Below are 25,343 nucleotides of genomic sequence, written 5' to 3' on the forward strand. Positions count from 1 at the left end.
CTCAGAGGATAGGTATCTGAGGCACATCTAAAGACACGACCTAGGCGTTGTCTGTTTTCTTTTTTTAATCTTGGGTGTACAAGTCATTTCATTTAAAGTAATGTTGAGCATCTTGTCGACCTACCCTATATTGCTGCTTATTTGTGATGTGTAGTTTATTTGGGCATAATAAATAACTGATTCATGGCAACTCTGATTTCTTTGTCATTGGAAGGTATTTGTGTATGGGAAAGAATATCTTTACTTCTAGACTGTGAGTGTAGGGCACACACTGAGTTGCCCGTGCCCTAAGAAAACCAAGGACTGTTCTCTCTCTCTCTCTCTCTCTCTCTCTCTCTCTCTCTCTCTCTCTCTCTCTCTCTCTCTCTCTCTCTCTCTCTCTCTCTCTTTCCTTAACTTTGTTTTTTTGGGAGAAGGACTCCTGTAGCCCAGGTTGGCCTCAACATAGCTAATCAGTCTATCGCTTTTTCCCAAGTATTGGGATTACAAGTGTGTGGATTACAAGAAGTATTTTTTTTCAGTATTGGAGCTCAAACACAGGGCCTAGTACATGCTAAGCAAGTACTCTACCCCTAAACTGCAGCCCCAATCCCCAAGAGCTATTTCGGCAACTAACATTTAGTGGGTCTGAGTTTTTGTTTGTTTGTTTTGTTTTGAGACATGGTCTTCTATATATCCCTGGCTGTTCTGGAATTTACTATGTAGACTGGACTGGCCTTGAATTTACAGAAATCCACCTTCCTCTGCCTAGCACTGGGATTAAAGGCCTGCACCACCCACAGCTAGCCCAGTCTGGATTTTTATTTTGTTGGTGGTGATGGTGTGCTTTTTTAATTTTAAGTTTGTTTTTTTTTTCTTGTTTCAAGTTTCCTTTTTCCTTCAAGAAAAGGAAACCTTCAACAGCTATGCACACTAGCAGGAAAAATATGCTTTCATTTCAAAACATCATATCAGGACTTGCTTTGCTGTGCAAAGCATGTACATAGAGCTTGCTGAATGACCCGACCCCTTGCATCAAAAATCTGAAACAGCATTGTTGCAGCAGAGTATCTATTCGCTGCAACAGAAATCCAGCTGATATTTGCAATTCTTTATCCAAGTATTAAAATAAGTATGTCTGTATTCGTACGTTCAAATGACTATTTCTCCCCTTCGAAAGCGTTCCCTTGACAAGCTGGATACTGCATCTAGTGATGCTGCCATCGCTGAGAACGGTCCCTGAGCGCTGCTTTGGGACTGCCTTCAGATGCTGCAGTGCATTCACTGATTGCCCCAGTGCCTGCAAACCTGCAGCGGGCAGAGACAAAGGCAGAATGAGGCCAGCTCGGGTTTCTGGAGAACCTGGGTTATGAAATGACATATGGAAATAGTGACAATTCTCTTGAAGGATTAGCAGTTCAAACAGGGGCTTCCAGGAAACATATGGCGTTTCTATCCGTGCTTACTCAGAAGTTGTGTCAGATTTATGACAGCAACAAAACACCCGAAATAATCAACTTAGAAGCAAGAAGAAACGCTCTGGGAAAGGTTCAGAGCTTTCTGTCTACCTGGTCCAGTTGATTCCGGTTTATGGAAGGGCAGAGCAGCAGGGTTGGGAGTACATGCAGGGCAAGCTCTCACTACAAGGTAGTCAGTAGTCAGAGGCAAAGAAGACCCACCCTTAAGGTAGTCAGTAGTCAGAGACAGAGAAGACCCACTTTTAAGGGCTTCCCCCCATTAACCTTTTCCTTACCACCTCCCAGTAATACAGTCCAAACCTTCTAGACAGTAGCCATTGGGAGACATTTTAGTTCCAAATCAGCCAGATGTAGTGGCAATTGCCTTGAATCTCATCACCAGGGAAACAGAAACAGGTTGGTCTCTGTTAGTTTGAGGCCAACCTGATCTGTATAGCAAGTTCAAGTCAAATTACGTACTGAGACATCTCAAAAAAATAATTAAGATGCAAATCAATAAAAGTAACACCTTCATTTGGGTGTTTATGCTCCAGTTTGTATAGGAAAAATAACTTAGAAATATGGCTTAATTAGTATACTTTGTAATTTATTTGAAAAAATAAACCTACTTTCACCTTGATGTTCTTTGCTGGGCAGTTTGTATTGCTTGAGTTTTGAGTGGGTAAGTGGAAAGGAATGACTTTTTGTTTTTTGTTTTTTCGAGACAGGGTTTCAGAGGCTGTCCTGGAACTCACTCTGTAGACCAGGCTGGCCTCGAACTCACAGAGATCCGCCTGCCTCTGCCTCCCGAGTGCTGGGATTAAAGGTGTACGCCACCACTGCCCGGCGGGAATGACTTCTAAAAAGGCATTTAGCATTAGGACTCCAGGGCACACTGTTCAAGAAGCCGACAGAACCAGAATGTAGCCCTCGTTCTTCTTTGCTTTCCCTAAATCCTCAGTTTTCTTTTCAGGTAATGTAGCAAGAAGCTTCACACCACCGTGGCTTGCCTCTGGTCTAGGCGTGTTGTCGGACACGTTGTTTCTCCTCTCTCTGTTTCTACCATGTGGATAATATCTTTGATTTCAAGTGACATGGGAAATGGGAATAATAACAGGTGTGGACCCTGGGCTTGGGAGGAAGGTTAAACATGGTGTGTGCATAACAAAGTAAGTACTGAGTGGAGTCTGGTATTGTAATGCTCAAACTATTTACTAGAAGGTTTATATGAAAAGTCTTTTGACTTTATGTGAAATTTTATAACTTTATAACAAATGACAGTCTTTTTTTTTTGGTTTTTCGACCCTGTGCATGGGCAGCACCCACAGTCATGGTGGATCTTCTCTCCTTGGTTAAACCCCTGTGGGCAAGCAAGGACATGCCCAGGTGTGTCTCCTAGGTGATTTCAAAACTAATCAAGTTAAGAAGGAAGAACGGCCATTGCAGCTCCCCTACCTCCATTTCTCTGAGGTTGTCTAGCTCTTTCAGGACGAGCTCTCACTGCCGGCTTAGCTGCCATGAAGGGAGATGATACAAAAGCACCCAGAGGCCAGGCAGAGTGGTGCACACCAATAATCCTAACACTCGGACATAGAGACAAGGGGAGTTGTGAAGACTAGATCACCCTGTGCTTCTCAGGGAGAGCCTCTCTTAAAATCTCACTCGTGAGTCTCATAATGATATGTAAGTGTAGAATGGGGTTGCACTGTTGCAATGTCATCCTCCCCTGGAGAACTGTGGGGCGCTGGGGGTTTTGTTGTTTTGTTCCAGGAGTCTCTCTTCTGAGCAATGGCCTGTGTTCTTATACCAGTAGAACAATACACAGCACACATCAACCTAGAATGGCGCCATGAGTGAGGAGGGAGGTTGACCTTGCCCGCCTCTGGAGACTGGGCCATGTCTGGAAATATCTTTGATTGTTCTAACCGTAGGAATGGTTGCTGCTGGCCTCTGATGATGGGAGGTCAGAGACGGTACTGGGTATCCTATAAAGCACAGGACACTCCCTCCCAACACAAAGCTGTCTAAACATCAATAATGCGAAGAAACCCTGGGAGAGAGCCCCAGATCTGGTGTTAGAATAAGCCTGCGCTAGCATCGTGGCATCACCAGATATTCTGCTTCACCATGGGAACATTGTTTGATGAATTACTGAATGTCTCCAAAAGATACTCAGATAATGCCAATACATTGCAATAATGTATTGCAAGAGATAATATAGAAATAAATGAGATAGTCTTTATGAAACACATAGGACACAGCAAAAACCAGTAAGCCATCACTTTTACTATGACCTATTAATAGATTTGAATTTTAAAAAACATCCTTGGGCCATACTTCCAAGAGGCTTGATGGTGGGTCTTTAACCAAGAACCTATATATTTGGATCAACCCATGTACCCAAAAGTGGGGCAGGCGTGGACGAGCCGTTGCTTCTGCAGTCTAGCCCAGGCTTGACCAGACGAATGGGTGAGTGTAGTCTGCAGGTCATGAAGGATGGTCCCCAGACGTCTCTGAGGACAAAGGGCTTCCCTTTTCCGGATAGCTTCACCTGGAAGGAGAGGAGAGCGAGAGCGAGAGACACTTTGCTGCCATTTCCTCCCCAGCAATGAAGGTTCTTCTTCGTGTCTCCTCCTTCAGGGTTCGGGCTTCTGCTATGTGAACAGGCAAAGAGGTCTACTAGCGTACCTTTGCTTTTCCCTCACCCTTTGACCTTGCAAGGGATGCTTGCAGAAGTCCCTTTCGTTTTAGCAAATTACTGTTGGCCATTTATTTTTGGCCTTGCATGGCCTGACCTGCCATATAGGATGGGAAAGCCTGGGCTCTGCTTTGATTTATTTATTTATTTTTTTGTTTTGTTTTGTTTTGTTTTTCAAGACAAGGTTTCTCTGTGTAGCCTTGGAGCCTATCCTGGCACGTGTTCTGTAGACCAGGCTGGTCTCGAACTCACAGAGATCTGACTGCCTCTGCCTCCCGAGTGCTGGGATTAAAGGCATGCCCTACCACCACCCTGCTCTGCTTTGATGTCTATTTGTTGCTGTTTTCCTCTTTTCAATTTGGAGTCACTCGAGTGAGTAACTAACGAGTAGATCTTCCCTGGCGTGGGAGAAGGGCGCATTCCAGGAAAGGCACAAAGCTCTGTAGACAAGGATGTAAAGAAGAATGACTTTTTAGCTGAAATCTAGAAGCCACTGGGCCTGTGGCTCTGTGCCTGTTGCACAAAAGAATTGCCTGGGGTGCCCCAGCCCCATCACAAACCGCCCTTTGAGAAGCTCGGGATAGGGCCTCGGTATCAGATTTCTTAAATGCTTCTCAGATGATTCTGAAAGGCAAGGGTCACTGCCTTGTTAGATTAGTGACTGCTTAATATAAAGGGGGCGGGGTGAGGGAGACTGAGGTGTGGTGGCTCATGACTATAATGTCAACACTCGGAAAGCTGAAGCCAGAAGACTGCCAGCCTGGGATATCCAATGAGACCTTGCCTCAAAACAAACAAACAAACAAAAAACCCAGAAAAGTAAAAAAAAAAAAAAAAAAAAGAAGAAAGATAAGAAAGAAGAAAACAAAATAGAAAATACGAGACTAGGGAGATAGATCTGCTGCCAAGGTACCTGCTGTGAAATAGGGGAGACTTGTGTGGGTCCCCAGAAAGATGAGGGCTGTGGAATTGGTTGACCTAGTACTGGGGTGGGAGTGGAGGAGGTGTGTGTGGGGGGGGAAGGGGGTCATACAGCCATGTGGATCCCTGGAATTCATTGGCGTAGTCAATCGGTGAGCTCTAAATTGTGATGGAGAGATCCTGTCTCAAGAAATAAAGATGTGAACTCTGGACTCCGCATGCATATTGGCATGTATGTACACACAAATCCATGTGAACACACACACACACACACACACACACACAAACTTTTGTTTCACTGGGCTTTCATTTTGGGTGGCAGGTAGAGAAAAGCTTGCATTCAGGGGAACATTGCTTCAGAGTCTTATAGAACTTAGCTAATTCTGATACCTTCACCTTGCTTATCATTTCTGTGTGTGCCTCAGCCAACAGTTTTCAGAGTACTTTCACAAACCTTGTCAAATACAGCTCCGCTTCACCCTGTGTGGCATGGACAACAACATCATCACTGTGACTTTTAAAATTTTTACCATATTTATTTATTTAGGGGGTGCATGCATGCCATGGCACCATTTATTTAGGGGGTGCATGTCCTGGGAGTCAGGAAGAGAAAATTCTTGGTGCCCCCTGTCCTCCATCTCCCGCCTCTCCCCCTTCTTACTGGTCCCCTTCTTCCTCCCCATCCCAAATAGTTTCTTCTCTGGCTTTCATGTATCATGGTTTGTGCAGAGAACTAACTTGTGGGGCACTAGTTACTTACCTACTCAGAAGATTAGAACGGGTGGATTAAACTGGATGTTATCTCACATTGTGTTAAGCATGACTCTTCTCCAAAGGTGAGGAAACTGCTGTCTGTAACAAGTTAAGCGAGTTGACCCATCAGGTTGAGATAAGTCTTTTGGGGTAAAGGAAGCTATTTCTTTTCTGTGTGCCTAGGGTTGCTTCATAAGCGTCCCGGACATCTACAGGCTAAAGAGGCTCCAATAGCTACTACTCCCAATGGTGTGACGACATACCTAAGCAGCCTAAGGAAGGAGGAGGGCCAGGGAGATGGCTCAGTAGGTCTCAGTAGGTCTTCATGAACATGAGGACCTGAGCTCAAATCCCAAGACACCGTGTAAAAGCCAGACATAGCTGTGTGTCTCTGCAACTCCATTGCCGGGGTGGGGGTAGAGACTCACAGACTGTTGGGATCTTGCTGTCCAGCCAACCTAGCTAGTTAAAGCTGAGCTCCAGGTTCTGTGAAAGGGCGTGTCTCAGAGAGGAAGACGGGGAGCGATAGAGGGAGGTACTCCATGCTGACTCCTGGCTTCTGCAACCTCATGCACAGGCATATGTACCCACATACGTGTGTGCACACACACAAACATCCTCCCTCCAGCTCCCACACAGTTAGGAAACTTACAAAGGAAGAAAGAGTTTATTTAGGTTCACAGTTTGAAGATACGGTCCATCATGGCCGGGAAGCCTGGTACCAGGAACATGTGAGGGAACTGGTCACATTATATCTGCAGTCAGGAAGCAGAGAGAGATACGAGGGTGCAAACACTCTCACCGGCATTCACAGAGGTGTGTGTCTCTCACAGGGGGTTCAGAAGCCCAGGCACGTTGAAAAATAAAGATTTAACTATCACAGACTAGCCCTGTTTTCCTGTGTGACGAGGACTCAATGCCACATCAGAGCAATAGTCATCGAATGAATCAATCAATAATTAGGGTAAGTTTTAATATGCAACAGGTGTGACAATAATCTAGATTCTAAGAAGAGCTAACCTAATGACCAAGGCAGACATCCCCACCTAGGCTGACCCAATTCCCAGGCCTTTATGAAGGTGAAGGAGATCAGTGCCACGGTTACTGGTTTAAGAGGGCTCCGTGTGGATCTTGAGACACCGCTAGCAGCAGAGGTGGTGACATTTACCCTTCTCAGCTAATGTTGTCAAAGATTAAAAGGGGAAAGAGTAAAGTAACGGACTCTGTATCTGTAAATAAGGGAGCATTTGCAGTTTGTCACTGTGTCTTGAGTGTGTGTTTGCCCTATCTGTGGCACCTGCTCTTTTTGGTACAAGAGAGTATCCACTAGGGCTTTAGTCTGGAAACTACAGGGAGGCTGTGCTTACTCCAATTGCAGATGGAAAGGAAATACACATACTCCACCAAAAACAATGACTTTGTGGAGAATGGAACCTTTTATTGGGAAAAGTCTTCTTCTCATTTTATTCTTGGACTTGTTCAAGAAGAAAATTGATGGAACTCTAAGCAGAGGATAACATGAAATAGCAATGGAAGGCAAGGATACCCAAATTACAAAATATATGTTCTGCAAAAGGAATACCTTAGCTGTCCTAGTCCTGCACTTAAGCAAGAACACGGCATTAACAGTATTCTCTGGAGTTTCCGGTAAAGGGGAATCTGTTTCCTGCATGGGCGAATACTGAAATGGCTACAGTGCACGATATGCCATGCAGACAGGTGACGTTTCAGGTAGGTCTGATTTGTCAGGTCTGCACAAGTGGCTTGGGTTAATTCAGGAAATGCTGCTAATATTTTCCAGGTTTTAACACCCCCCCACATCCCCAATTCACAGGGCTCCTGACCTCCTCCTCTCCTGTCCCCTCCCTTTCTTATAACTCCCCCCCCCCCCCGCAACTTTCAGCCTCCCAAGTAACTAGAATCATAGGCCTGTGCCACCAGGCCCAGACTCACTGACAAATTTCTGCTTCACCGAGGATGTTAATAGTTTTAGATCTTTGAAGCTGGAGAGTCACTCTGACATAGAGGTAATGGAAGAAAAGGTAGATTGATGTTGTTGGCATATAAATGGCATCAGGCAGCAAAGATGGACTTCAGGCAAGGAATTTTAATTCAACTTCAAGGATTTTGACCACTTAATAAGTCCTCAACAGTAAACTAGATAGTAAGAAACATAATACTCTCTCTCTCTCTCTTTCTCTCTCTCTCTCTCCATCTTTACCCCTCTCCTTGTTTCTCTCTTTCTCTTTGTCTCTCACACACACAGTGCTTTTCAGTCAGCACTACATAATAATAACACTAATTCCTAGACTTGTGTTGGGCCATGTTTTTCCTCTTTACTTTTTACTTATAGTTTTTCTTTTGTTTAAGATATACACTGTCACAATACATTTACAGAAGTAGGGGTCATATACGAGAGGACAAGTAGGCATCAATGACAAGAATATAGCCACTCACACATCAAGTCAGTGTGGCAGACGACAGCTGCATAAAAACCTTGCCATGTGAAATAGAAAACACTGAAGTGTCTAATTATGTGATGTGTCTTATGTCTGGAGAACCGCTGGTCTTAAGGACTCACTGAGTTCCAAGTGAGATATGAATGCACAACATAGAAACATGTACCAAGTAACAGCTGTGTTCCAGGTTCTATGTGATACACTTTAGTTGTATTTCCTCATGGCAATATGAGGGGAGAGTTGTCATTCTAGTTTACAAATGAACGAAGTTGGTCTGGATCAGGGCTGATACCATAAATTCCTTCATAATGATGGGACATGGAGTTTGAAATGCTGATTTAACTTTAAGTTAAGGGCTCTTGAATATCCAACCTAGAATTACTTCAGGGTCAGGCTTCCTGTCCAGCTCAGCTCCTTATTAAATAAATGCTAAAAGTTAAGAGTTTCTAATGGCGACTGAATTGGTGTAAGTGGTTTCCTGAGTCAACAGCACAGGATAGGGTTAGGAGGGTATTTTCAGTGATTGGGTTTTTTTTTTATTCCATTGTTTCATATGCTGTAATCCCCACAAATCTGAACTCCTCAAGTCAACAAAATTTAGAAGTGTTTTACTTTGGGTTGGGGTGACAACTGTTTGAAGACACTGCAAATCTATAGCTCTTTGTGATTGTGTGCATCAATAAAGGGCAGGGTATAATTAGTAGTTACTAAACTCGGCTGATTTAGCAAACTTCCAAACAGAAAGTTTGGTCTGTCATGGATGACTTCAACTGACAGTCAGGTTTGCAGTGCATCCACACATGTCCCTTTGTGCTGGTGTCCAGAGCTAGGCTCACTGGTGACTCTGTAAGTGGGAGTAATGCCTTTGAGACCCTCCCCGATCTCTAGCAGATTATAATTACTGAGCACATGTATGCTGTGTTTGAAGAGTTTTAATGCATTATATTCTTTCTTAAATTTCTATCACAAATATTATAGGGCAGAATGGTACAACCATCTCCCCATGTTCTCATCCAATTTGGATAACTATAGCCAACTTCTTTTCTTTTCTTCCTTTTTGGTTGTTGTTTGTTTTTTAAAACAGGGTCTCTCTACAGATCTCTGGCTGTCCTGGAACTCACTATGTATCTCAGGTTGATCTTGAACTCACAGAAGTCCATCTGCCTCTTCCCCCTGAGTGCTGGGATTAAAGGCATATGCCACCACAGCTGGCCTGCCAAGGTTTTGTTTGTTTGCTTTTTTTATGTACCTTACCTCCAGATTATTTTGAAGTACACCTCGAATGCCACTTGTCAATCTTCTAAAATGTGATTGAAAGGATAAAGACTTATCATTATAACTCAGCTTCACAACAGCCCTATGCATGGAATGCCATAATAATCTGTGTCTCACAGTGAGACCCCAAGCTTACATCCTTGCTCAGGTCACCCAGCATATAAGTAAATGGCGGAGTCACCACACACTTGCTGCCTAGCTCCAGAGCCTGTCCTGCTTACCAAATGCCACATAGCCGCCTCCAGACCCCGCTGCTGTAGCTAACCCTCATACTAAAGGAGAGCAGACTTCTGGGACTGTGAGTGAATGCCATAAAGACAACCGCCATATTGGTTTCCACAGATTCAGTTACTCAGCCACTGCTGCAAACTGGGGACAGAATGGTTGCGAGAGGCTCCTGTGCCATTTCTAGTAAAGAAAGGGCCAGCTTGAAATATTCATGGATCCTATTTAGCAAGGAGCATTGATGAAGCAGTCAAACTCTTACTGTGGTAGTTTGACGCGTTGGAGGGGTCCACACTGAGAAGGCATGGAACAAATGTGGCTACCAAGGGAACACAAAGGTTTCTTTTCAGCTGAATTTCTCCTTGCTTTCCTCTCTCGGCGGAAGGAGTCAGTCTTCCCACTGTGTTTTTTCAGTGTGTCCGGAGCACAGCTTGTCGTGTTTGTCTCCGGTGTCACCTGCTTGCCTTCACCCCCTGGCCCTTTCTCAGGTCTCTTGCCTGCTCGGTACTGTTTTCACTGCCAGAAATGTCTCCCTACCTAGGAGCCAGTTGGCCGACAAAACAGAGAAGATCTAGGGAGTCGAATTCCATCCCTCCAGAGACCTGACCTAGCAGGCCCCTCCTAAGCCTTCAAGCCTGACTGTAGAGAAGACTGGGAAGAACGATGGTTTTTCGCTTACACTGCGTCTGCTTGGTCCATCACAGGGCGGGAAGCAAGCAGATCAATTGGTCAAGACACTTTGCTGCCTCAAATCTGGGAAGCTGGGATCTCCTTCTCCCCAGTGAGCAAGCAGCTCATCGACTTCCTGCTTCCTCTTGTCACTGAGATCGCTGACATTTGTCACGTCTTGAGTCTGGGTTTCTTCTCTTGCTCTCTTACCTGTCGAGCCCCGTCATGGAGGCTGTGTGACTGCTGGAGGGTTGCCCTGGCTTCTTTCCTCTCACTGAGTAGCGCCTTAGGGAGTACTTTGTCGTGGTGCTCTTGAGACTGAGAACAGATTCCATCCCCGTCCCTCGTGAAATATGACCGCTAATTCCTCAGTCAAGGCCCTTTCCAGGAAACATGTATGTTCTTTTTTACCTCCTTCTTCTCTCTGTGTGTGGTGTGTCTGTGGGTGTGCACATGGGTGTGAGGGTGAGTGTGCCCTGTGTGTGGGGTATGTGGGTGTGCACATGGGTGTGAGGGTGAGTGTGCCCTGAGTGTGAGCACATGGATGTGAGGGTGAGCGTGCCTTGTGTTGTGTGTGGTGTGTGTGTGCACGAGGATGTGAGGGTGAGTGTGCCCTGTGTGCACGCTCAGAAGCCAGAGGTTGAAATGAGGTGTCTTCAGGTGTCTTCCTCTATCGGTTACCACTTTAGATTTTGAGACAGAGTCTTTCATTAATTGGTTAGACTAGATGGCCAGTTACCCACACTCCTTCCCTCCCCCTCACAGGACCCTCTTGTTTCTCCCTCCCAGCACTGGAATTATCAGCACACGCCACTGGTCCAGCTTTTCATGTGGATCTGGGGCCTAAATTCAGGTCCTCACACCTGCTGGGCAAGAACTGTGCCCACTATGATGTCTTCCCCGGCTCTGAAATGTATTTTCCTTTAAACATTTGTTGTGGCAAATAATTTTAACTAGTTTTTCATTATTGATGTGATATCCACATTTTTAAAAAAGTCTCATGGGCAAAACAGTGGAGAACAAGTCACTTAGCTCTCTTCTGTGGAGTAGGCTTGGGCATGACATCATGGCTCCATGCCATGGCTCCCCTGAGGCTGGTCTCCCATAAGAGCCTGTGGCAGACATTTCAGTCACAATGCCTTTCCTTCCCAGGTTCAGGCCTAGGACACACCTCAAGATGTTGCTCCAGGAAGCCCTTACGGAGCAATAGCAGATGACAAGAACAGTGAAACTTACATGTTGCTTGCTAACCCAGACTGCAGTTGTGTGGTTCCTTTCCTAATGTTTGGGAAGTGGTTCTGAGAGCCATAACAAAGGTTGGGGGAGATCATACCACTAAAGGATGCCAAAACACTTCTGGAAGACAGATGACAAGAGAGACTTCCATTTTTTGTTGAGACAAGGCTTCTTTCTCTAAGTAGTCCTGGCTGTCCTGGAACTCACTATGTAGACCAGGCTGATCTTGAACTCACAAGGAGTGCTGGGATTAAAGGTGTGAGCCATCAAATCCAGTTAAGGGTGTGTTTTGGTTTTTTTCCCCCCCTCCACTTGGTTTTTCGAGACAGGGTTTCTCTGTGTAGCCCTGGCTGTCCTGGAACTCTCCTTTGTAGACCAGACTGGCTTTGAGGACTCAGAGATCCACCTGCCTCTGCCTCCTGAGTGCTGGGATCAAAGGCCTGTACCACCACTTCTGGCTAGAGAGGATGTTTTAAGTGCTAACCTTTCCTGGAGGGTTTGGGGGTGGAGTTCTCCCTTTCTGTACACAGTAGGTCCTTCAGGGAAGTTGTAGATTGATTGACTAGTCAGTAAGACCAAGTATAGTCACTTTGATGTTTGGCTTATTTGTTTGTTTGTTTTTGACTGAGGTTCTCATTATTTAACCCAGGCTGACCTTTAACCTGTGGCCATCCTGCTTCAGCCTCCTGAAGGCAGGAATTGTGGTCATGCCACCTCACCCACCTTAATAATGTAGCCCCTCTTTTAGGAGGAGAACCGAATACCTACTGCAGTGCTCAAGGGAGGTAACAGGAACCCAGACCCACAGCCGGTCCATACGGAATCCCTAATCTATCGGAGCCATTATACCTGGCTGGATTTAGATTCGCTGGGGGCTCATGAGACGAGAAAACAAGAAATCTAGTGCCCAGGTACAGCTAACTCCAAAGCTGGCATAGTTCTCTCTGCTTTTGAAGACATTGCAAAGTGTTAAGAAAATGGGACTTTGATGCAGGCAGAGGCAGATGGATCTCTGAGTTCGAGGACAGCCAAGGCTACATAGAGAAACCCTGTCTCAAAAAACCAAGAGGGAGGGAGCGGAGGAAAGAAAGAACCCCATACTTCCTCAACAGACGCTGTTTGCTGTTTGCTGTGCGACTGGCAGTAGTTCCTGTCACCCGTTGGGCAATGGGAATGGTCTGTAGGTGACTCTGTGCTCACTGGGAAACATTACTGGCTGGCAAGCTATGTCAACAGGAGCTTGCAGGCCTTGCCTCACAAAGCCTGGCTGTCCCTAGGACGATGGACAGAAGGTGCCAGGCTGTCTTCTGGATACCGGAGTTCTGCTTTTGTCACTGGGCTTGGCTTTTGTTGTTTTAATCAACAGAAGCCTGTTTTTTCTTTTCAAGGCAAAGTCAAACCCAGCCACTTTGAGGATGCTCTGATGTGGCTGCAAGGACCAACAGAGATCCTTTGTCATCCAAAAAGTCTCCATTGTGTACTGGGGATGGAGAAGGGAGGAGGCAAAAGCCCATATAGGTCAGACAGCACTCCTTTGACCAAGAATTTTAAAGTTTTTTTAAAAAAACAAAACAAAACAAACAAACAAAAATACAGGTAGGATTTAAAGGCTGTTCCCTGCTCCATTAAGGGTAATTTCTGTGTAGCAATGCTTTGCTAAAAGTCTTATAAAGCAAGCTCGCTGTTTCTCTTTATTTTCCATGTCCTTTGGGATGTCATCTAAAGGAAGAAGGAAAAAGGCCAACCACCATTTGGGAGTGTTGAAGTAACTGGACTCTGCATGAGGCTGAAATGGTGCGCTGGGGACTGAATACAACTCTGCAGAATATAGGACAATCCTTTGTCAAAGGCAGCACTGGGGCTATAGAAATGAAGCCCAGAGTGTTGACCTTGAATTTCCTGGTAACACTGAGTACTTGTCTGTTCCTAGCCCGGCTTTGCACTTGCCAAACAGCTTGGGTTGGTGCTGTTTCCTTTGTTTGCTAAAGGGAACTCGGGGCCTTTATAGTGTGCCCTTTTGGATTTAAACGGAATCTTTGTTTGGTTTTCTTTTGCTTTTTTGCTTTGCTCCAGACAGGATCACACTCTGGAGCTCAGGCTGGCCTCAAGCTTGCTGTCCCCTGCCTCAGCCTGATGGGGGCTGGGATGACAGTCACAAGCCAGGACATTTGAGTGTTTTTCTGATGGCAAAGCAATGCAATATGGGTGATTGCATACAGAAGTTTGAAACTGACAGCCGCAACTTGCTAACCCTGAAGTGGTCTTGATAGCTGCAGAAACCCCCAATTAGTGAACCTTTATTGTTCTTCTCAGCTATCAGATGGCACTGCTGGGGCCAGCAGGGCCATTGCGTATTTCTAACTGTATGCTTCATTTAAATGTGACGGGAGCAGGGCTTGAGCTGTCTGCTTTGCTTCCAAGGTCAATACATCCTCCAAAGAAGAAAACTTGGTGTTTAAAATAGATGCGCCTCAATATTAAAGAATGTATCTCCCATAATATATCTGGTTTAGTAGAGCCTTTAGTTCAACTTTTACTGACATATTCTACTTGAAGAAGAGAAATCAAAATGCAGGAAAGTCAAGCGCTAATGGACTTTTGTTTAAGCCCAACATCCCAGCAAAGTCTTTCAGTCTGTCCTTGGCTGTTGTTACCTTCCTTAGCCAAAGTCTGGATAGAGATGGAAGATGTAAACAGGTCTGAATTGTTAGAGTCATGTTCTCATATCAACTGAAGGAAGTAGACTTGCTCATCTTGTACTGATTTCCAGTAAATAAGGTTGAAACAGAGAGCATGTCCAAAATAGCACAGAAGCTTACAAATACATAATATACCTCATATCCATTCAGAAGGCTGTTTAGGAGAAAACAGAAAACAGGGTTGAAGAGATGGCCCAGTGTTCAAGAGGACTGACCCAGGTTCAGTTCCTAGGACTACATGGCCACTCACAATCATTCGGAACTCCAATATTCAGGAATTCCGTGCCCTGTTCTGGCCTCCACAGGCATTGCAGGCATGTAGTACACACGCAAGGGCAGGGTGCACTGATACACGTAAAAATATTTTTTAAGAAAGAAAAACAGAAACATATTGAGGCTGTGCAGAAATTGGAACATTCTGATGGGATAAAAAAAAGCAGCTGCCATTGAGGATGGTATTGGTGGCTTCTCAAAATATTAAAAATGAAATTACTGTGATCCAGAAATCCCACTTCAGGGTATGTATGCTTTAAAGGATTGTAAGCAGGGTACTGAGAAGATATGTGTTTACCACATTCATAGCAGACATCATTACTCCCAATAACCAAACAGTAGGACTGTCTATGGAACCAACAAACAAAGTGTGATACATGCATGAATTGAAATGATGACCTCAAAGAAGAAAAAAAAACACACTAGAAACATGGGCAAAACTAGGGAACACTGTGCCCAGTGAAATGCCAGCTGCAAAAAAGATTATGATTCCATCAATATGAAGTTCCAGGAATAATCCATACAGCAAAAGATAATTTCCAGGAAGGGGGCAGAGAGAAGGGAGGACAGAGAGTTGCTCAGTGGATTTGTCTTGCAGGAGAGAAGGAGTTGTGTAGATTGGTTTATGCCATATGAATGTGTTTAACTGTACGCCAAGAAGGGCTAAGATGGGACACTGAACTCATTGGTCCTGCGGCTTAGTAGCCTGTGCAGGAGGATGACAGGTTTGAGGCCAGTCTGGATTAAATAATGAGATAGTGTGGAAGGAGAGAGAAGGAGGGAGGGAGGGAGGGAAGGAGGGAGGGAGGGAGGGAACAAGGGAGGGAGGGAGGGAGGGAGGGAAGGAGGAAGGGAGGGAAAGAACAGGGGTTACGGCGATACATTTTGTGTACTTGAACACAGAGAGAAAGCAAATAAAACATTAAGCTACAAGGGATAAATCTGAGCTGAAACAAAGGAGTAGAGCAGGGTGCCAGGTGGAGTGTCAAACAGCTTTGAGTCAAGAGGGTGGCTGTGTAACTCCCTACAAATGGGAGTTTTGAGCAAGGCCTGGAAGGAATTGTTTATCTCCTGGCTCCTGTAGTAATCTGTGTCTAAAGCTTCCAGGGCCCATGGGTGTGGTGACAAAGCCCAGACAATGATCAAACAGTGTCCCAAGTAGGCAGCTGATGGTGAAGCTGGGGGCGGATACATTTCACCTTGATTGGAAAGACAATCCAGGTGCTCGCGTGGCACCGGCACTGGCTTTGATGAGCTGTCACCAGAGTCCGCAGGTCAGGTTACTGTAATGATGAGTGCTTGTCTTTATACGTGACCCTTTCTTAAGTCAAACTATTAGCCAGAAGCAAAACCCAGAGGTGTGATTTTCTTTTTTCTTATTGTCTTAAGTCCTAGCTTTGCAGGTTGTTATTTAGCCTGAAGAGTCTTGGCTTCCTGCGAGCTGAGAAAACATCCATTTCCAGTATGAATTTTAAGCCCCTCATAAGCCTGAGGCTTTGCAGAGCTTCGGCTGACCTTCTTGTCAACTTCTAAGTAAGGAAGGAGCTCAGATACACATATTGCCTCTACTCTTTACCTAATAGATCATGTGGAGTGGAATGGTGAGCCACCTACAAAAGTCTGTGACCTGGTCATGTCTTGCCATGAACTTAGGAGGCCAGAATACGCAGGTATCCACTTACCATCATTCAAGGCAATACTTTGTACTTGCAACAAAATTTGGAAGGAATTGGTACTGTTTGGAGACTTGAACTGATTCCCCACATGTCATTTTTTTAATGTCACTTTTCTAGATGTAATAAGAAAATAATGATGCTAGGCTCTGCAATCATGAAGGTGCCCTAACACACACACACACACACACACACACACACACACACACACACACACTACTGAACATATGGTTGGCCAATGACTTTGCCCCCCAATCCTGTCCTCGAGTCAAGGGTCTGAAACTACACTGCAGGGATGGGTGAGGGTAGGAGCAGGTTCTTTTGCGTCGTCCTTTCCACACTATAGCAATCATTATGGCTTGCCTGAAAAAAAAAACCACCAACCTTGAAAATGGCCTTCGACTTCAATTTTTGGTAACCAATCTATCTGCCTAATGTTTGATTTCCTTTAGTTTATGAACAAAATTCTTCCCTCTTTTCCTCCCTCTCTCCTTCCACCCTTCTTTCCTTCCACTTCTTTCTATATTCCTTTCTTCTCCTCTTTCATGGTCTTCCTTCTCCCTCCCTTGCTTTCTTATACAGAGATAGAGCCTGAGATCTTGTGCGTCTTAAGCATGTGCTCTACACTGACCTACACCCCATCCTCAGATAAAATTCTTATAGAATTCTTGGTATGTGTTTTCCATCTTAGGTGCTGTCTTAATTAGGGTTTCTATTGCTGTGAGGAGGCACCACAACCATGGCAGCTCTTATAAAGAAAACATTTAATTGGGGTGGCTTACCATTTCAGAGGTTCAGTCTGTTATCATCATGGTGGTACATGACATGGTGCTGGAGAAGGAGATAAGAATTCTACATCTTGGGGGCTGGAGAGGTGGCTCAGAGGTTAAGAGCACTGGCTACTCTTCCAGAGGTCCTGAGTTCAATTCCCAGAAGCCACATGATGGCTCACAACCATCTCTAATGAGATCTGATGCCCTCTTCTGACGTGCAAGCCAACAAGCAGACGGAACACTGTATACATAGTAAATAAAATAAATCTTTTTTTTTTTTTTTTGGTTTTTACGAGACAGGGTTTCTCTGTATTGTTTCGGAGGCTATCGGTCCAGCCTGGCCTCGAAAATAAAATAAATCTTTAAAAAACAAAAAGAAAGAGAATTCTGCATCTTGATACGCAGACAACAGGAAGTGACTTGGGCTACTTTGTGAGCTGCAGGCTATCGTGGGATATGATGGAGACGTTATATCAAACACATAGACAACACGCACACACACACACACAGATGTGCGCGCGCATGCACTCACAAGAGAGACACAGATGCAGAGAGAGATGATAGATAGATAGACAGACAGACAGACAGACAGATAGATAGATATCCTTGGCTCTTGTGTTCTATTCTGTTTGCTCTCCTCTGCCCTGCATAACTTCAAGAGAGGATGATTCCTACAGATGTGGACCAGGGCCAGGTCCTGGAATGCTCTGACTGCCAGGCTCAGGAATGCGAGTTTTAGTTGGCAAATGAGAGTTACCAGAGGCTTTGGAGTACATTGTTTTTTGTTTTTGTTTTTGTTTTTGTTTTTTTAGCTGAATATTGGCCAATTAAATATGATAGAACCGGGGCCAATAACAGTTAGGAAACTGTCACCATTGGTGTCCCTGAGACAAGAATACAAGTCTATAGAAGTGAAACAAAGCAACAGCTTTTCTCTATAGCCATTCCACCCAGAACATGCTTTATTTTGTCAGAAAGGACAGGTTTTGTATGTGCTAAAAAACTCTAAGTTTTAATGACTGAGAGCTTTTAAGAGTAGTGGGCAGCAAAGAGAGGAGGCTGATTCTTGTTTATATATCTCTGCCACTGAGCTCTATATAGTCCCGTCATCTTAGTTTTTAATTTGAGACAGGATCTCACTGAGCTACACAGGCTACCCTTGTGATCGTACTGGGGTGTAGTCAGCTCTGAACTTCCTATCCTTGGGCCTGTCTCTCCTGAGTAGCTGGGATCATAGGCCTGTGCCACCAAACCTGGTAAGAGATGTCAGTCTAGACTTCAAGAGAGATTAGCCATGCCAGTAACAAAATTAGGGATGCTGGGCATGTTTGTTTGTGGTAGTGGTGTGGACCGCTAGGAAGATCCAGAGAAATTGTGGCTAAAAGGGTGGAAACCGTAATGGTCTCACAATATGTTAGGACTTCCCACAGCACAGCGTACAAGAAGAAAAAGAAATTACGTGTGATTAGGGGAGGGTGGAGCACGCAGGCAGACGAAGCCAATGATAAGGGAGGAGGGATGGAGGCAGGGTTGTCCTGGCTAGGGATGAAGTGAGTCACATCTGTGTTGGGATGCCACAGGCTCAAATCATGCAGTTGAACTAAGAGAAGGAGGACCGGAGGTCATTGGGAACCCAAAGTGTACGAGACGCAGGTAGGAGTCAGGACCCCTGTAGTCATTAGGAAAAGGGATTATAAACCTGGTATCTTGGAGCTAGAGTAGCTCTGAGTGATAGCCACCACCTTTGTAGACCATGCAGGGCAGCCAGTGGGCAGTTAGTAAAACAGAGAGGAAAATGGCAGCTCTTACTCATCTGAACTGAACCTGCTGACTTTTCAATTGAAGTTCCTCTGTCAAATGACTTTTAACAATTTCAACTAACTACTGGTTATGGATTGCTACTAACAGTTTCAGATTATTACTAATGGTTATGGAAAAGGTCACCATGGATGACTACTAGTGGTTACGGGAGACTGAATAGTGACTTCAGAGGTACCTTTAAGAGAGTTCTCGTAGAATAACCTGGGAAATGAAGGTCTAGGTGATGCTTCTGGGTGACTCCCAGGATTCTTCACCTAGAATCGGTTCAGAGGCCACCTCTTGTCATCTAGATGTCCCTGTTCATTAATGGTTGATGGATTTTCTTTTACTGCAACACAGTCAGTCATTGAACTCTTGGCATGGGAGAGTAGAAAGCATGGGTCTATCAGTACGGTTTTGTCCGCTTGCCTTAAGGCTTGAACGCTCTGTCCCAATTGTTCTCACAGGTAAGTGCCACAAAGAGGGTGAAGGGGTATTTGTATGTGTGTGTGTGTGTGTGTGTGTGTGTGTGTGTGTGTGTGTGTGAGAGAGAGAGAGAGAGAGAGAGAGAGAGAGAGAGAGAGAGACAGGGTGCTTGCCTACCAAGCTCAAAGCCTTAGGCTCAATCTCCAGTGCCATAATAAATTCAGTTAATTAATTAATTAAAACTTCACAATGTTTGAACCACTTCTTGATGCGTCTCAGCGAAGCTCACAATGCCAAGTGAAGGAAAACACACATGTTACAGCGTAATGCTAAGATGGTGTTGTAGACTGGATGTGCCCTCCCCCAACTCCATGTGTTCAAATCCTCATCCCAATGTGGGGTGTTAGGAGATGAATGGCATCAATGACCTTACAGAAGCCACTCTGGAATCTCCACAGCCCTTGTGTCTTATGAGGAGGGGCCAGCTAGAAGAGGGCTGTCTGCAAGTCAGAAATGAATCCTCAGTGGGCACTAAGCTTCTTAGAGCCTTGTTCTTGGCCTTCAAACCTTCACAGCTGGGAGAAATGAATGTTTTCTGTTTAAAACCCACTTGGTTTGTGATATTGTGTTACAGCAACATGCCATGCCTAGGGTAGGGGCGGATGGAGTCAGTTCTGCCTGAGGCCACTCTGAATGTCACAGGGAGGCTCTGAGCTTGATGGTTAGCAGGAAGCATCTTCTGCCAGGCACAGTGGGGTACAGCAACGTTGGCAGTGTCTGACTTGCTCAGGGAACCAGGACAGGCTGTTCTGGCTTTCTGTATGCACCAAGAATAAGAAATTAGGTCCCTGATTCTTCTCCAGTGTTATTGGGCTTTTTTTTTTTCCCGCCTAGCTCTCCATTTCCTGAATCTTTATTAAGGATCCTTGGGACATGAAATTACCAGTAATGGGAGACGAAAGACTTGAAGCAAGCTGGTGCTTTGAAGTTCACTCAGCAACTTAAATATTGTTATGGATATCGACCGTGTAGATGAACCACTCCCAGATTCCACTGAGCTCTATATAGCCCGGTCATCTTAGTTTTAATTTGAGACAGGATCCCACACAAACATTGCATTGCAAATGCACCTGAAACTCCACCGCTTTTGTCTGGATGTAAGCAGGAGTCTGTCGCGGAGCACGTGTGAAAGGAGCAGGACAACTTGTGACAGTTGGTTCTGTCCTCTCACCGTGTGGGTCCCAGGAGCTGATCTTAGGTCATTCGGCTTGCAAGCAAGTGCCTTTACCCACTAAGCCTTCTTGCTGGCCATCATTACCGTTAGATGTCCCCTCCCCCATTTTGCTATGCAGCCCAGGTTAGTCTTGAATTCACTGTGTGTGTACCTATAGGCCAGGCTTCCTGGTGACTCAAAATTGAACTAAAAACTCTAGTTATCGAAAGAGAAACGGATAATCAAGTGATTTGCCTGAATTTCTAGTAAATAAAAAAGGTCAGATCTGGGGACCCTCTGAAGAGTCCACCCTATCAGCTGCAGAAGGGTTGATGGGAACCACAGGGAGCTAGGGGGGACGGGTGTCTGTGTGGCATTCTGATGCCACAGTAAGAAAGCAAGGACATTTCCATGAGGGACTGGTCAGTGGATATGAGCAGCCCCCTGCAGTTCTCCGAGGCTGGCCCAGGTCCCAGAGGGCTTGCAGATCTTTGGAAGCTGTCTGCCTGCCGGAAACTAGAACAAGCTGAGAGGATCCGTGACTGAAGCCAAACCACACCCAGAGAAGCCAATAGCTATGCTGGTGAGGGACGTCTATGGAGACGCCTGGTCCCTAGCCTTTAATTAGCAGGTGTTTCAGACGGCAGGGCTCACCGGACCCAAACAAGAAGTCTAGAAAGAGCAGATGAGCCTCCCTACCCAGCCAACGGAGTAGCTGATTGGTCGGAGACTGTTCAGTTGTTCCCAGCTCCCCCTGCTTCTCCCTCCTGGTGACACAGATACTGCTTGCTGCACAGGGTAGATACCCTCTGTTTGTACAGTGATGCGCTTTGAGGACAGCGCCTGCTTGAGTGACATAAGCTGAGACGTGGTGGCAAAGCATGTAAGGACAAAGCACGGTCGGGAGCTCTAACTAGAGCACTCCCGTGGAGAGCAGGACACCCTGAGGAATTACACCGCGCTCCCTCCCAGGGGTGGTGGCAAACTATGAATCTCCTTTTCCTCCCGTGTATATTAACATACAGAGTCACATAGGAGGCTCAGAGACCCCAGAGCCTAGAAGACAGCAAACATGCCTATCAGACGACGTAGCTTCTTCTGTGCGTGCTGCTGGGGTGCTTTTTATTTTAATTTTATTTTGGGGGGTTAATATCGAAAAATCTTGAAAAGACAAGGGCCAACTATGCTGGGTAGCTCGGTCAGTTCTATCTGTACGAATTCTAACATTCCAGATATAAGTTATAGAGCTCGTCTACCAAAAAAAAAAAAAAAAAAAGCAATAAAAATAAAAGTTAGAACGGCACCGGCACCTGTAAACCAATCACAACAAAACCTAAGCGCCCTCTGCAGGTGAGACACCCCATAGCACAGGGCTGAGAGCAATTCCTCCAGCCAGCAGTCAAACACACAAAGACATCTTGATGTCTCGGAATAAGTTAGACCACTTCTCACCTGGCACGTTCATCCAAGGAGTAGGCTTTGCTGTTGTTGTTTACTGATTTGTTCTTATTTTTTTATTTTCTCTGCACTGGTGTTTTCCCCATATGTGTGTCTGTGTGAAGGTGTCGGAACCTCTGAAACGGGAGGTTACAGACAGTAGCGAGCTGCCTGATGGGGGCTGGGAATTGAACCTGGGTCCTCTGAAAGAGCAGGCAGTGCTCTGGACTGCTGAGCCCTCTGTCCAGTCCCACAGTGCCCATACCTGAAGCAGTTTTAATAGGAAGGTTTTCGTCGTGCCAGGAACCACACAGTCAAGGATTGACTTACTTGCTGGTACCCTTTGGGTGTGTGTGCTGCATGGAAAGCCTTCAGTTTCTCTGTGTCCAGTCTTTTTTTTTCCTCTTATATATCACATCCTGACTGCAGCTTCCCCTCCCTTCACTCCTTCTAGGCCCCTCTCCCCCTCCCCCCCAAATCCACTCTTCCTCCATTTCCCTTCAGAAAAGAATAGGCCTCTCAGGGATATCAACCAAACACGGCCTAACAAGCTACAGTAAGCCTGGTCACATACCCTCATAGGAAGGCTGGACCAGGCAACCCAGTAGGGAGAAAAGGGTCCCTAAAGCAGGCAAAAAAGTCAGAGACAACCACACCCCCCTTCATTAGGAGCCCCACAAGAACACCGAGCTACACAACCATAGCATATGTGCAGAGGGCCTAGCTCAGACCCGCACAGGCTCCCTGATTGTCACTTCAGTCTCTGTGAGCCCCCATGAGCCCTGCTTAGTTAATTCTGTGGGCCATGTTCTCCTGGTGTCCCTAACTCCTCTGGCTCCTGTGATCCTTCCTCCCCTCTTCTGTGAGATTCTGGGGGCTCAACCTAATGTTTAGCTACGGACCTCTGCATCTGTTCTCATTATTTCTGGATGAAGCCTCTCTGATAATGATTATGCTCGGCTCTGGTCTACGAATACAGCAGAGCATCGTTAGGAATCATTCCATTGACTTTTCCTTTGCCAGCATATTTAGTACTATCCTAGGACTCTGGGCTGTCAAGCCTCTGGGTCTTGGCTATCCAGGCAGTGTCAGGCATGAGTTCACTCTCCTGGCAGTGGGCCTCAAGTTGGACCGGTCATTGGTTAGCCACTCCCACAAATTCTGTGCTCACCATTACCATAGCACATCTTGCAGGCTGGACAAATTGTAGGCCAAAGGTTTTGTGGCTGGATGGGTGTCCCAGACCTACCACCGGAAGCCTTGCCTGGTTGTAGAAGATGGCTGGCTCAGGCTCTTCTGTTCTGTGTGTCCAGCCTTTCTTGATCTAAAACAACATGGTTGTGGGTTTTACAGATGGGATTCATCCCACTCTTAACTCTGCCGCCTTACCGTTGGTTTGTATGACAGCAGGATGGATGGGTTGGGTTATTCCAAACAGACTCATTAGCATGTTAACCAGACAAGTTCAAGACCCACAGAATAATTCACATAACATGTGCATTCCTTTAAAATAGTGGGACGCTTTTTGAAGGGTGGTAGTTTAACTGTTAATATTCTTTTTACTAATTAATCACCTTTTACCAATGGAAATATCCACCGTTTTCTGATTATACACGTAAATATTAACAAAGACTGTAATGACGGTATTTACCTAAGAAGAAAAGTAGATTTCCACCCTTGAACGGATTGGTACAGGAGACTGCTTCCTGAACATAACTCCAGCAGCACAGATACTGAGATTGACAATTAATAAATGGGATCTCCTGAAACTGAGAAGCTTCTGTAAGGTAAAAGACACAGTCAACAAGACAAGCCCAGAGAATGGGAAAAGATATTCACCCCACATCTGACAGAGGGCTGATCTCCAAAATATACAAAGAACTCAAGAAGCAAGTCACCAAAAACCAAAAATTTCAATTAAAAAGTGAGGTGTAGAACTAAATAGAGAATTCTCAATAGAGGAATATAAAATGGCTGAAAGACACTTAAGAAAGTGTTCAACATTCTTAGCCATCAGGGAAATACAAATCAAAACAATTCTGAGATACCATCTTGCTCCTGTCAGAATGGCTAAAATAAAAACCACCTATGACAGTTTATGCTGGAGAGGATGTGGAGAAAGGGGAACACTCCTCTACTGCTGGTGGGAGTGCAAACTGGTACAGCCACTTTGGAAATCAGTATGGCGGTTCCTCAGGAAAATGAGAATCAGTCTACCAGCAATTCCACTCTTAGGCATACACCCAAAAGATGTACATTCATACAAGAAGGACATCTGTCCAACCACGTTCACAGCAGCATTATTTGTAATAGCCAGAACCTGGAAGCCACCTAGATGCCCTCAACTGAAGAGTGGATGAAGAAAATGTGGTACATTTACACAATGGAGTAGTAGTCAGTGGAAAAAAAAACAATGGAATCTTGAAATTCGCAGGCAAATGGATAGAACTAGAAGAAACCATCCTGAGTAAGGTAACCCAGTCACAAAAAGACCAACATGGTATGTACTCACTCATGTATGGATTTTAGACATAGAGCAAAGGATTACCTGCCTACAATCCACACCAGCAGAGACATATGTGGTCTCCTAGAGAAGAGGAAAGGGACAAGATCTCCTGAACAAATTGGGAGCATTGGGGAAGGGGAGGGGGAGTTAGGAGAAAGAAAAGGGGAGGGGAGAGGAGAACATGAGGGAGCAGGAAGCTTGAATAAGGGGGAGAATAGAGGAGAGCAAGAAAAGAGATACCATAATAGAGGGAGCCATTATAGGTTTAAAGAGAAATCTGGCACTAGGGAAATGTCCAGAGATCTACAAGGATGACCCGGACTAAGAATCTAAGCAATAGTAGAGAGGCTACCTGAAATGCCCTTCCCCTATAATGAGATTGACGACAACCTTATATGCCATCCTAGAACCTTCATCCAGTAGCTGGTGGAAGCAGAAGCAGACACCCACAGCTAAACACTGAGCCGAACTCCTGGAATCCAGTTGCAGAGAGGGAGGAGTGATGAGCAAAGGGGTCAAGACCAGGCTGGAGAAACCCACAGAAATTGCTGACCTGAATAAGGGGGAACTCATGGTCCCCAGACTAATAGCTGGGAAACCAGCATAGGACTGATCCAGACCCCCTGAACATGGGTGTCAGTTAGGAGGCCTGGGCAGTCAATGGGGCCTCTAGTAGTGGATCAGTATTTATCTCTAGTGTATGATTGGACTTTGGGGGGCCATTCCCCATAAAGGGATACTCTTTCAGCCTAGACACATGGGGGAGGGTCTAGGCCCTGCTCCAAATGATATGACAGACTTTGAAGATCCCCCATGGAAGGCCTCACCCTCCCTGGGGAGCAGGAAGGGCATGGGATGGGATGGGGGCAGG

At 45.4% G+C, this 25,343-nt stretch overlaps 1 protein-coding gene and 1 long non-coding RNA gene across 3 annotated transcripts in view; one reads left to right on the forward strand and one right to left on the reverse strand.

Annotated features, from left to right (window-relative positions):
* Paqr8 (progestin and adipoQ receptor family member 8) overlaps positions 1-25,343 on the forward strand; it is a 40,128-nt gene that overhangs the window by 1,533 nt on the left and 13,252 nt on the right. The window lies entirely within an intron of this gene.
* The window catches only part of LOC121133281, a 48,783-nt gene continuing 27,141 nt past the window's right edge, over positions 3,702-25,343 (reverse strand). The window contains exons 3-4 of the long non-coding RNA XR_005870100.1: positions 5,816-5,907; positions 3,702-3,987 (exon numbers count right to left, since the gene is read on the reverse strand). This is a non-coding gene — a long non-coding RNA (uncharacterized LOC121133281). The remainder of the gene's footprint in view (positions 3,988-5,815; positions 5,908-25,343) is intronic.

The sequence above is a fragment of the Mesocricetus auratus genome, unplaced genomic scaffold (assembly GCF_017639785.1).
Source record: "Mesocricetus auratus isolate SY011 unplaced genomic scaffold, BCM_Maur_2.0 Super-Scaffold_100021, whole genome shotgun sequence".
Taxonomy (NCBI): domain Eukaryota; kingdom Metazoa; phylum Chordata; class Mammalia; order Rodentia; family Cricetidae; genus Mesocricetus; species Mesocricetus auratus.